The sequence below is a fragment of the Ostrinia nubilalis genome, chromosome 17 (assembly GCF_963855985.1).
Source record: "Ostrinia nubilalis chromosome 17, ilOstNubi1.1, whole genome shotgun sequence".
Lineage (NCBI taxonomy): Eukaryota > Metazoa > Arthropoda > Insecta > Lepidoptera > Crambidae > Ostrinia > Ostrinia nubilalis.
In genome coordinates this window covers 11105325-11116882 of record NC_087104.1, presented here as the reverse complement: position 1 = coordinate 11116882, position 11558 = coordinate 11105325, and positions in this window count along the sequence as shown.

Below are 11558 nucleotides of genomic sequence, written 5' to 3'. Positions count from 1 at the left end.
GTGAAATTTTCAACCCAATACATTGTACAGCCTTGCCAAGATCCTTCATTTGAAATTTTTCTTGTAATTTTTCTTTCACAAATGATGCAGTTTTTTCATTATTGAAGAAGCAGAGTAAATCGTCAACATACACTGCTATAAGAAGTATATCATGTTCATTATTAAGTCTATAGTATATACAAGGATCCATAATTGATCTTTTCAATCCAATCTCCAATAGTGCAGCGTTGAGCTTTTTGTTCCATTGACGACTGGCTTGTTTTAAGCCATACAGAGCTTTGTTAAGTCTGCACACTTTGTTTTCGACTTCATAACAAGGCGGCGGCGACATGAATATTTCCTCTTCAACATCTCCCTGTAGAAAAGCTGTAATAGCATCCATTTGATGGATTTCCAGTCTGTATTTTGTTGCTAAGCCAAACAAGTATCTTAATGAAGTCAAGCGGACCACAGGAGCATAAACATCGTGATAATCAATACCTTTTGTTTGTTTAAACCCCTTGATGACAAGACGGGCTTTGTATCTTACTATTTCTCCAACATCATTTCGCTTAGTTTTGAAAACCCATTTGCATGGTATTAACTTTTTGCCTGCAGGTAAGTCTACTACTGTCCAGGTGTTATTATCTAGTAATGATTGATATTCAGTATCCATAGCCATTTTCCACAGGTTAGAATCTTCTCCATTTAGTGCTTCAATGTGACTTTGTGGCTCATTATCTAAAAGACTCATGGTAGACTCAGAGTTAGAACATAAGAATGAATTAAGTTCTGTATCATTACTTTCATCCTCATGTTGTAAATTTTCTTGCAGGTTTTGTCGACGGGGTCTTAGGTTTACATGGTATGTACTTTCTGGAGAACTCAAACTATCTGAAGGTATGTAACTCTCATCTTCCAGGTCTTCGTATGTGCTTGAATCTGAGTCATTATATCTTGTTTCATTATTCAATTCTGCATTGTTAGAATTATTTTCAGGTTCAACTTGAATATGTGTACTATTAGACTCATGACAATCATTCCTCTGATTTATTTCTGCCTTATGTGTGTTTTCATTTTCATTCAATATTTTAGAATTATGAGATTCGCAAACATTCTGGCTTATACTGTTTTCAAGAAATACTGCATCTCTACTCATCACAACTTGTTTACTTTTCTTGTCAATGAAGCGATAACCTTTGGTGCAGTCACTGTATCCAATAAAAATCAACTCACGAGATTTGGGATCTAATTTCTGACGTTTTTCCTTTGGTATATGTACCATTGCTCGGCATCCAAATATTTTCAGGTGGCTGAGGTCAGGCTTGCATCCAGTCCAACGCTCTTCAGGAGTGACATGTGGCAGTGATCGATTTGGCGAACGGTTGACGATGTAGGCAGCAGTTGCTATGGCTTCTGCCCAATACTCCTTCTGCAAAGAGGCATTGAATATCATACACTTAGCCTTTTCAACTAAAGTACGGTTCATTCTTTCACTTACACCGTTTTGTTCAGGTGTGTATGGAGTACTTGACTCATGTTTTATACCAAAATGCTTCAGACATTTATCAAACTTATGATTTTTGTATTCTGTCCCATTGTCACTTCTTAATGTTTTAATTTTACAGTCCAATTCATTTTCAACTTTATTTTTGAATTCTATAAATTTCTCAAAAACCTCTGATTTTTGCTTCAAAAAATAGACAAACACCTTTTTGGAATAATCGTCAATAAATGTTAAAAAGTACCTTGCGCCTCCGATAGACTGGTTCTCCATTGGCCCACATACATCGCTGTGGATTAACTCCAATAATTTTGATGCTCGGGAACCTTCATGCTTGAATGGTTGTCTGGTCAGCTTGGCTTGCAGACATGGAGTACATGTCACATCTTTATTGTCTTGAGATAGTTTCACACCCAGAGTACAATTGGGGATCTTCTTCAAATCATTGAAGTTGAGATGTCCGAGTCGTTGGTGCCATATGTACCTGTCTTCAGCTATGACAGACATAGCCCTTCCACTGTTGCATGTTAATAATTTGTATGTATTATTCACTAGTTCCGCATTGGCCACTACATTTCCTTCCTTGTTTGTTACTGCACATCCATTTTCATTAAACTCAACTGGGTTTCCATTGGAAATTATTTTGCTCACTGACAGCAAATTTGTGGATAGACCCGGCACATATAAAACATCATTCACTTGAATGCAGTCCACAGTCCCAGTGTCTTCATTCTTGACTTGAATAGTGACTGTAACACAGCTCTGAACACGAAGTACTGTATTGTCAGCAATTCTGATGGTATTTACAGATGGTGCTTTTTCATTCTCAAGCCAGTGGCCATGCATTGTCATGTGAGCAGATGCCCCTGAATCCACATACCAGTTGGTGCTGTCATTCAGTAAAGAAGCAGAGAAAGCAGCAACAAAACTATTCTTTGTATCTTCATTTTCCTCCTTTTTTTTATTTTTAAACCAACAATATTTGCTAACATGACCATGTTTATTACAGTTAAAACATCGGGGTCCTTTAGGCTGATTGGGTCGAGAGTAATTACTAGATTTGACATAAAAAGCAGTAGTAGTATCTGATTTAACTTCTTGTAGCAATTTGGTTTTAATCAGATCGGCACTAATCTTTATTCCACAGCTCTCAATCCCCATAATCATAGGCTTGTACTCTTCGGGGAGGCCGGCCAGCATTAAAGTGCCAAGCCACTCATCATCAACTCCGAAGCCTATGGCTCTCAACTTGTGTGCTGCTGACATTATTTTATTGATGTAATCTTCTACATTTAAGGGCCATTCTTATTCTTACGCATTTTTGTGTGAGATGTAAGAACAGCATATGTTTTGAAAGAAAATCAGTGCACTGTATATTAATTTACTTAGTAAAATACCTCTATTAACTAGGCCCAATATCATTTTTATCATAAAACTATTAGAAGAATATTAAAAAAAAGTTACAAGTCCAAAATGTCACGGACCGTGTAGTGTGAGATTCCCGGATTTGGACATACAATATTTTTTTCTGAAGAGATGTTATGTTATTTTGATAAATATTACAGTAATTATGCAAGATTAATACATGTTATATAAGACTGTTAAAAATTTATACCAATAATAATTACCATTTTTGATTTTGAACACCAAACATTGTGTGAGCAGTTTTTGTGTCACAACCACGTGCGCCACCACAGTATCTGTGTGCGCCACTTTAAATATGCGTAACTCGGTAAAAAACTATCTTTGATATTGACATCCCTTGCTAAGTTTTTTTAGAACAGTAACATTGTCATCTTATTAGATTTGCAAATGGCTGAACGTAGTGAGTGAGCCGCAAAAAATTATTTCCTATTTATTTGAAAAAAGGGACAACCATAACACGTCCATCCCGTGTACGGTTTTTAAAGGTAGGTATCAATGTCACGCTATTGTATAAAACATAATTATGTACCTCATGCAGTATAGTTTCAGATAATTGCACAAGATCTGCTAATGAGGATCATTTCGATTTTTAGCTGTGAATGCAGATTTATAGGGCTAAGAAATCCTTAATACACAGTCCAAAAATTTTTGTTCTACGACAAAAATTGACAAAGTTATGGCCAAATTACTAAAAAAGTTCACTGACCGCCCGGCGCGGGGACGATGACGTCATTATATCCGATCCGAACGCTGCCGGCGTACTGCGTGGATAGAAAATATTTTTTTCTAGCCAAACTATCAGTTTTAGAGAAAAACTTGTAATGACATTTATTCATTAGAATAAAGTAAGCTATCGATAGGTAATTTTTAAAAATAGAAATTGTGAAAAATAACGCAAAAAATCCATACGCTCATACGATTCAATGGAACGCAGAGACGCGATTGGGGTCTCCGCAGTGGTATATTTGGCGATTTATTCAAATAAAGTGTTCATAAGTGTTGTCTTCTTCCAAGTAAAATATAAAAATGTATAAGTATTAATTTATTTACTTCTAATAATAAGGTATAGCTGAGGCAGATACACTCTGCCTAGGCTACAAGACATTGCTATGAAGATCATTTCGATGTACACGCAATACCTACAATGAGTTAAACCTACGTATACTATTCGCCGTGCCCATGGGCGGGCCAGCTGCTGCAGGAAAGGACAGCTGCTCCCTCCTGGAAATCTATTTAATCTTAGCCTAGAAGCTGGGTATGACTCCCCCGCCCCCCCCCCACTCCCCAGGTCATAAGCTGGGCATGACTTCCCCCTCGGCCAGAAGTTGGGTATGATTTACCCCCCCCCCCCCAGGCCCGAAACTAAGTATGACTTGACCCCTCCCCCTCCCCCCAGGCCAGAAGCTGGGTAAGGCTTGCCCCTCCCCCAGGCCATAAGCATAAGCTGGATATGACACCCCCCCCATGCCAGAAATGCCAGAAACTGGGTATGACTTGACCCCCCCCCCCTCCCCCCAGGCCAGAAGCTGGGTAAGGCTAGCCCCTCCCCCCAGCACATAAGCATAAGCTGGGTATAACTCCCCCTCGGCCAGAAGCTGGGTATTACATACCCCCCCCAGGCCAGAAACTGGGTATGACTTGACCCCCCCCCTCCCCCCAGGCCAGAAGCTGGGTAAGGCTAGCCCCTCCCCCCAGCCCATAGAAACTGGTTATGACTTGACCCCCCCCCTCTCCCCCAGGCCAGAAGCTGGGTAAGGCTAGCCCCTTCCCCCAGTCCATAAGCATAAGCTAGGTATGACTCCCCCTCGGCCAGAAGCTGGGTATGACTTACCCCCCCCCCCCCCCCCCCTCCAGGCCAGAAACTGGGTATGACTTGCCTCTCCCCCCCTCCCACCAAGGCCAGAAGCTGGGTAAGGCTTGCCCCTCCCCCCAGGCTATAAGCTGGGTATGACTTATCCCCCCCCCAGGCCAGAAACTGGGTATTATTAGCATCATATTATGTATTATTATGTTCAATACAAACAATCATTAAGTTACACTCACCCCAACCGCGTCTCCGCATTGCATCGAATCCTATGAAAATGTGGTTTTTGGACATAGCGATACTTATTTTTCACAATTTTTATTTTTAAAAATTACTGGTCGATAGGTTACTTTATTTTGATGAATAAATGTTATTAAAAGTTTTTTTCTAAAACTGATAGTTTAGCTGGAAAAAAATATTTTCCATCCCAATAGTACGCCGGCTGCGCTCGATTCGGATATAGTGACGTCACGCGGCCCAGCGTACGTTGACTTTTAGCGGCAAAAATGGTCTATGTTTATTACTTAATATCTTCGTAAGTAATGGTCCGATTTGGATAATTCAAAAAGATATATCTTTCTTATGTCTTAAAGATTAACGTAGATACTAGTTTTATTGAATTTTCTACAACAGTACTGATCCTCATTCACCGATAGTTTTTTGGATATATCGGACACGTTCCAAATTGTCACGGCCATGGTATTAAAAATGTGTCACTACCGCAAACTATTTAAGTACATGGTCGTGACATTACAACGCGTGGTTGTGACATTCTATTTTTATTTTTTTAATAGTTTTTGTTGTTCTGCTAAATTATTTTGTGTATTGTGCAATTTTTAGGAGTAGCCTTTTAGTAAGTGTACTTATTTTTCGCTAGTATGATTTTCTAGATGCCACGAAGGAAAAATTATTGCACTTTCTCATTTCTGCAGTAATATCAAATTTTACTGAGACAGCTCCCGGTGAAGGCCCTGCAGAGGTGGTCGGATTTGTTTTAAAAGGAATTGCTATTAACCATATTTTTAGTGGTACGGTGACTATGAAACATGTTTAAGTTGTCAAAACCAACTGTTATGTGAATCCTACAGAAATCTCATTTGATACTCAATTAGGTACCTACTGTGTTTAAGATTTACTAATTTGTTAAGCATATTATCATATCGAAACCATGTAGGTAGCATATCGGAAGCATGATTAGATAGTGCCAATAATAAAAAGTCTATTTTTTTTATCTAGTAGATATATTAACTACCTGACGGTATTTTTGATCTCAATTTTAATTAAATTTTTGGATGTTCAGAAAAAAGTACATAATATTACCAAATAACACCTTTGTTGATGAAACGAATTTAGTGTATTTTATTGTTAATCAATTTAAACTATTATGATATAAATTTAACAACATAAATATTATTATTTACAGTAAAAATGTAAAACTGTCACATGCGTGTCATGCAGTGTCACAGCCGTGTTTACGTAGGCTATTTGGTTTCCTTTCCAAGGGCTTTAAGGTTGTCCATATACATCAAAAGTATGCTTTTGGTTTATACTTTCGATACACATCGCAAAAAGTTTAAAAAAAAAATCTTTAATTTTTAAAAAAAAATTGGCTCAAAGGACAATGACCAAAAATGTATGGAGTGTGGTCCAAATGTCCACCACTAACGAGACCTATGTAGTAACATAGTTTACTAAATACTGATTCATTATAATCAAACCGCAATCAAAAATATGCTGTCAGTAAAAAGTTATGACTGAATGAAAAGTCTGTTTTTTACCTTTTCATCCGAAAAATGTTCTTGATATCATTATATCCATTGCACATTTTGGACTAATCTACGCATGTTATGTCATGTCGCATGTGGCGCGGGGTTATAGATGAATTTTATTAAATATTATACTAACTGTGCCTACGACTTTGTACGCGTGAAAATTGTTTGGATAATATTTCCCATTTTTACAACATTTGTCTTTACTGCTCCTCCCCAATTGGTTGTAGGGTGATGTTATTTATCCTAAAACCATCCTTGATAAATGGGCTATCCATAACATATAGAATTTTTCAAATCGGACCAGTAGTTCCTGAGATTAGCGCGTAAACTACTACAATTTTTAAACAGTCATAACTTTTTACTGACAGCTTATTTTTTTTTCGTCCCATACTGAAAGTTAATCTCTATTTAAAGGACTATAAGCCAATATAGGTCTCTCTTGTGGTGGACATTTGGACCACTTTTGGTCATTGTCCTTTAAGAATGGCCCTTAAACTTGAACTGAGATTTGTATTTATTAGATCTCTTAAAAGACCAACTTTACGGAGTAGGCCCGAGTCTTCAAATGCTTTAGATAACTTGTCCCATACCATTTTCGCAGTCGTGGCGTCTTGAACATGCACATAGAGCTGTGGGTCTATTGAAAGTATAATCTTGGACTTAGCTTTGATGTCTTTCTTCGTGTCTACAGAGTCCACGGAGGTTATACACTCCCACAGTTCTTCATGTTGTAGATACGCTTCCATTGCGAATTTCCACGTCGAAAAATTATCTCTTCCAGTTAGCTTTTGTATGGACAAGGTGTTCGAAGCCATATTTATTGACTTTATAGCAATATAATCTGAAATTGCTGAAAGAGAAAATGTGCTGCACGCGGTCTGTGAGGTTATGTTACTGAACTTTACTTTACTTTACTATTTACTAAATTCTTACTGAAACTATTGCAGGATGGGACGGCCCATAACCTATTGTTATAAATTAAAGCACTGATTTTGATAAATAGACTTTTATTTTTAACTAATATTACAAATCATTCGACCGATAAACGATACGTCAGAGCACAGAGAGAGGAGAGACTTCTAGGGGGCGCTGCTGTTTGCGTCAGTGCTCTGTGGTTTGCGTTTTACTCCAACAAAAGCATATGCAAGCTAACTTGTTCTCCACCATTGAGTTATAATGTACTACGTACTTCTCCACCTGTTAATTTTAAGACACAAATTGCCTTGTCCGGAATATTTTCGAGTTATTATAAAAGTTTGATTTAGCTTTAAAATACGGGCCTTGATGTTTCACTCGTCGTTTAACTAATTTATGTCCTCTTAAGGACGTCTCGAAGTCGTCTTGTTTGAATCGGGAGGATTGTATTTTGACCTTCGCAAACCTTTTTAACGCATTTGAGCAAAAAGTGTATTAATTATGTTGGATTATCGAAAAGTCTAGAAAGACAAATAAGTTTAAAGAAACTTGTGACGCAATAAGAGCTTTATTGAAAAAGAAGATGATTTGGCAGGGCAATGTAGAGTCGCATAATACTTTAGGGATCTCCATTAAAGTCTTTTAAATATGATAACTTCAACCTTCTTCACCTATTGTGAGGATTATGCTTATGAAAGCTGAGCTCACAACTCTAAACTATAATGATATCATCCACAATTTTTTAAGATACTTTTAACTCATTAATGTAGGTACGAGTAGATAATTATGTTTGTAAATGGGTTAATAACAGAACAGAAATAGAAGAACAAGATTAACTTTCGTTATATCCAAGCCAAGATTAATCAACATTTAAAAAGTACTTATAATACTTTATTTCTGCTTGCATTCCTGTCCATTAAAACAATCATTGTCGTGCCAGTCCAACGCGTGATCACCGTAAAAAATGTCAGCAACATAAAAGGAATCTGGTTTGATCTTCTTTATACCTGGTCCATTAACAGCAACGGCTTTTCTGGAGCCCTTTAAAAGTTGCCAGCGTAAAAAATAAAATAAAACTCTTGATACAAGCCTCAGGTCTGGATTTTTTGTTTTAAGGAAAGAGCAGCGGCTACGAGTATAACTCATCAATCATAGTTAAATTATAATTCAAAGAAGATTCAATTAACTTTGTAAATGTAAAAGGTTGTCTTAATTATAAAAACATTATCTTTGTTTTCATTTGGATCATTAAATTAAAACAGTGAAAACTCGTTTAGAATGGAAATTAACTTGTGTTATTGTTTCTAAAGCGCCCACACATTATTATTAGAGCATATTATTATGTATGTCTTTGTATGGCCATTTGGCCACAGCTTCTTTTAGCAAGAAAGTAGGTATTTTATGACAAATAACCGAATTTCTTCCGTCAGCAGTTGTTTCGGCGATATTTTCCCAAAAAATAAATAAATAAATAAATAAATAAATATTTTTCCTGAAGTGATGGTGAAGTTGACATGAAAAAGGCTTGAATAGGTAGGTACTATTATAGATTTGACATGTAATTTTTAATCCAAATTCATAAGGGACCGAATCACCTTTGACACATTTTTGTCTGTTTAGGCCTCATTAGGTTGTGCCTTTAAATAAATAAATAAATAAAATAAAATAAACAAATCTCTAACAGTAAACTAACACTTTCTAGAATTTTATTACCTACATTATGCATAGAAGATACTTATGTGGGAGAAAGTGGGCGTAAATTGCAGAGAAAGGAATATTTGCGCGTCCTTTGTGCGAAGCGATTGATAATAACGGGACAGACAAGCCAACTGGCTACTGTGCCACGTGTGTTTTACATGTCGAGTACATCAGATTTAGGTCGACAAGACTCAAAGGTCGATACGATACATTAAGGTAAGCGAAAAATCGCTTGAATTTATTTTTCTAAGGTGTGTGAAGAAGAGACCGCTTCCTAAATTCCTAAAAATAAATTTTTAATAATGGTTCCATTTCAATTAAAAAAGTAAGACACGGGCCTGAACGCGACGTTTAACTCATGTAGGTACTCACGGCTTGACGTTTCGGCTGCGTATTTTAATAGGAATGATACAATTCAAAGTCTTATCAATACTCGTAGAAAGCTATCTCTACAAATAGGTTTTCCTAGTTGCAGAGAAAATTACTAAATTACTCTCGCAAAAAAACAATAATCTGAATTCAATTAATGAAATGAAATTAAAACTCGAGTACCAAACTTCAAAAAAAGAAGTTGTAAGTTGCGTTCCAAAACTTTAAAAAAAATCCTTTTTATACCATGTCCCAAATATGGATTGCTCTATCGTTTGCAATAATTGCTTTTATACCAGCCTTTTTTGTGTCTTGTAAATACTTTGATTTATTTTTTGTGCTGTACGAAGAGTAGGTAACTAGGTAGTCGTCTCCTCCCATGCTTGGAGTTGGAAGCGATAAGAGGCTAGCGGTCAGCTATTTAACGGTCTGCCTTCTTAGATGCTTCTTCACCTTACTAACCTACATTTTCAGATTTGAGACTAGGCTACTTACCCAGTGTAACGTTTTTAACTGTTTCTAATAGTATGTTAAGTGAACCTGGTTCTTACTTAAACTACGTGCTATAATAATAAGGTAACTGATTTAAAAAGACACTTCTTTTATCCCGTAGTAGGTTCCCCTGCATTGGACGACGTTACAATTTTCTCGTTGGCCCTGGGACTGGAAGACATTGGGAAGATAAGAGTATAGCTTTGTCCCTCAGTGAAATCGAAACTAACAATTCAGAGGTGGAATTGTGTAAAGTCAGTTATACAAATAGTCCAGTCAATAAAGCATTATAGATGGAAAACTGTAGAACACAATTTCTGACTTCAGGACTTTATTTAGACTAGTTAGGAGGTGAACATAGTAAAAGTCCCCACCCTTAGCCCTTGAGCCGGCGGGGAGAGGGGGGTTTAAAGGTGCCACTTTTCGGTTTTTCGCTTAATCCTCGGAAACTATGCGTCCTAGTGACATGACTACTTTGAACCAAAAAAAGCATATTCAATTTGCTACAGGTGAGATACTCAAGTTTTTCAATAAATTGTATAGTTTTCGCGGCATCTGCTCTAGAAGGTCTGTAATATTGGAAATTTCATTTATGTCTTACATGTTCCCATCAGGAGAAAATCGACTAAATAAACATTGAGCAATCATTTTAGACATGCGGGAGCATGTTAAGCCTAGTTCCAGAGAGGGAACTGCACCGTGCGTATATTTAGACGATCCACTTTGAGCCACTTTTGACTCCTCATCACTCAAAAACTACTGTGCATTAACACTTCAAATTTGGCTCATGTGTTGAGACTTGCAAGATATACATCAGTTTCAAATTTCACAAATATCCCTCAAACGGTTCTTTAGGTATTGACGTCCAAAAATCTACATGTTTGACCTATAGACCAAATTCTAACCACTTCCAGATGACATCGAAGGTTCAAATTTGGCATCCAGAAAGGTAGTTATGTAAATACAAAGGAACAAATAAAAAACCAGTAAATTTTAACATTTCACATGTTATAGATAGATGTTAGTGTTCTAAATGTCGATTTTTGAACGTCAATACCTAAATAACCGTTTGAGGTATATTTATGAAATTTGAAGCTGATGGTTATCTTACAAGTCTCAACACATGAGCCAAATTTCAAGTGTTAATGCACAGTAGTTTTTGAATGATGAGGAGTCAAAAGTGGCTCTAATTGGTTCGTCTAAATATACGCACGCTGCAGTCCCCTCCCTGGAACTAGGCTTAACATGCTCCCGCATGTCTATAGTGTTTTCTCAATGTTGATTTAGTCGATTTTCTCCTGAAAAGAACATGTAAGACAAAAATAAAATTTCCAATTTTACAGACCTTCTAGAGCAGATGCCTCAAAAACTATACAAGATATAGAAAAACTTGACGGTCTCACCTGTAGCAAATTGAATAAGCTTTTTTTGGTTTATAGTAGTCATGTCACTAGGACGCATAGTTTCCGAGGATTAAGCGAAAAACCGAAAAGTGGTACCTTTAAACCCCCCTCTCCCCGCCGGCTCAAGGGCTAAGGGCGGGGACTTTTGCTATGTTCACCACCTAACTAGGCTAAATAAAGTCCCGAGGTCAGAAATT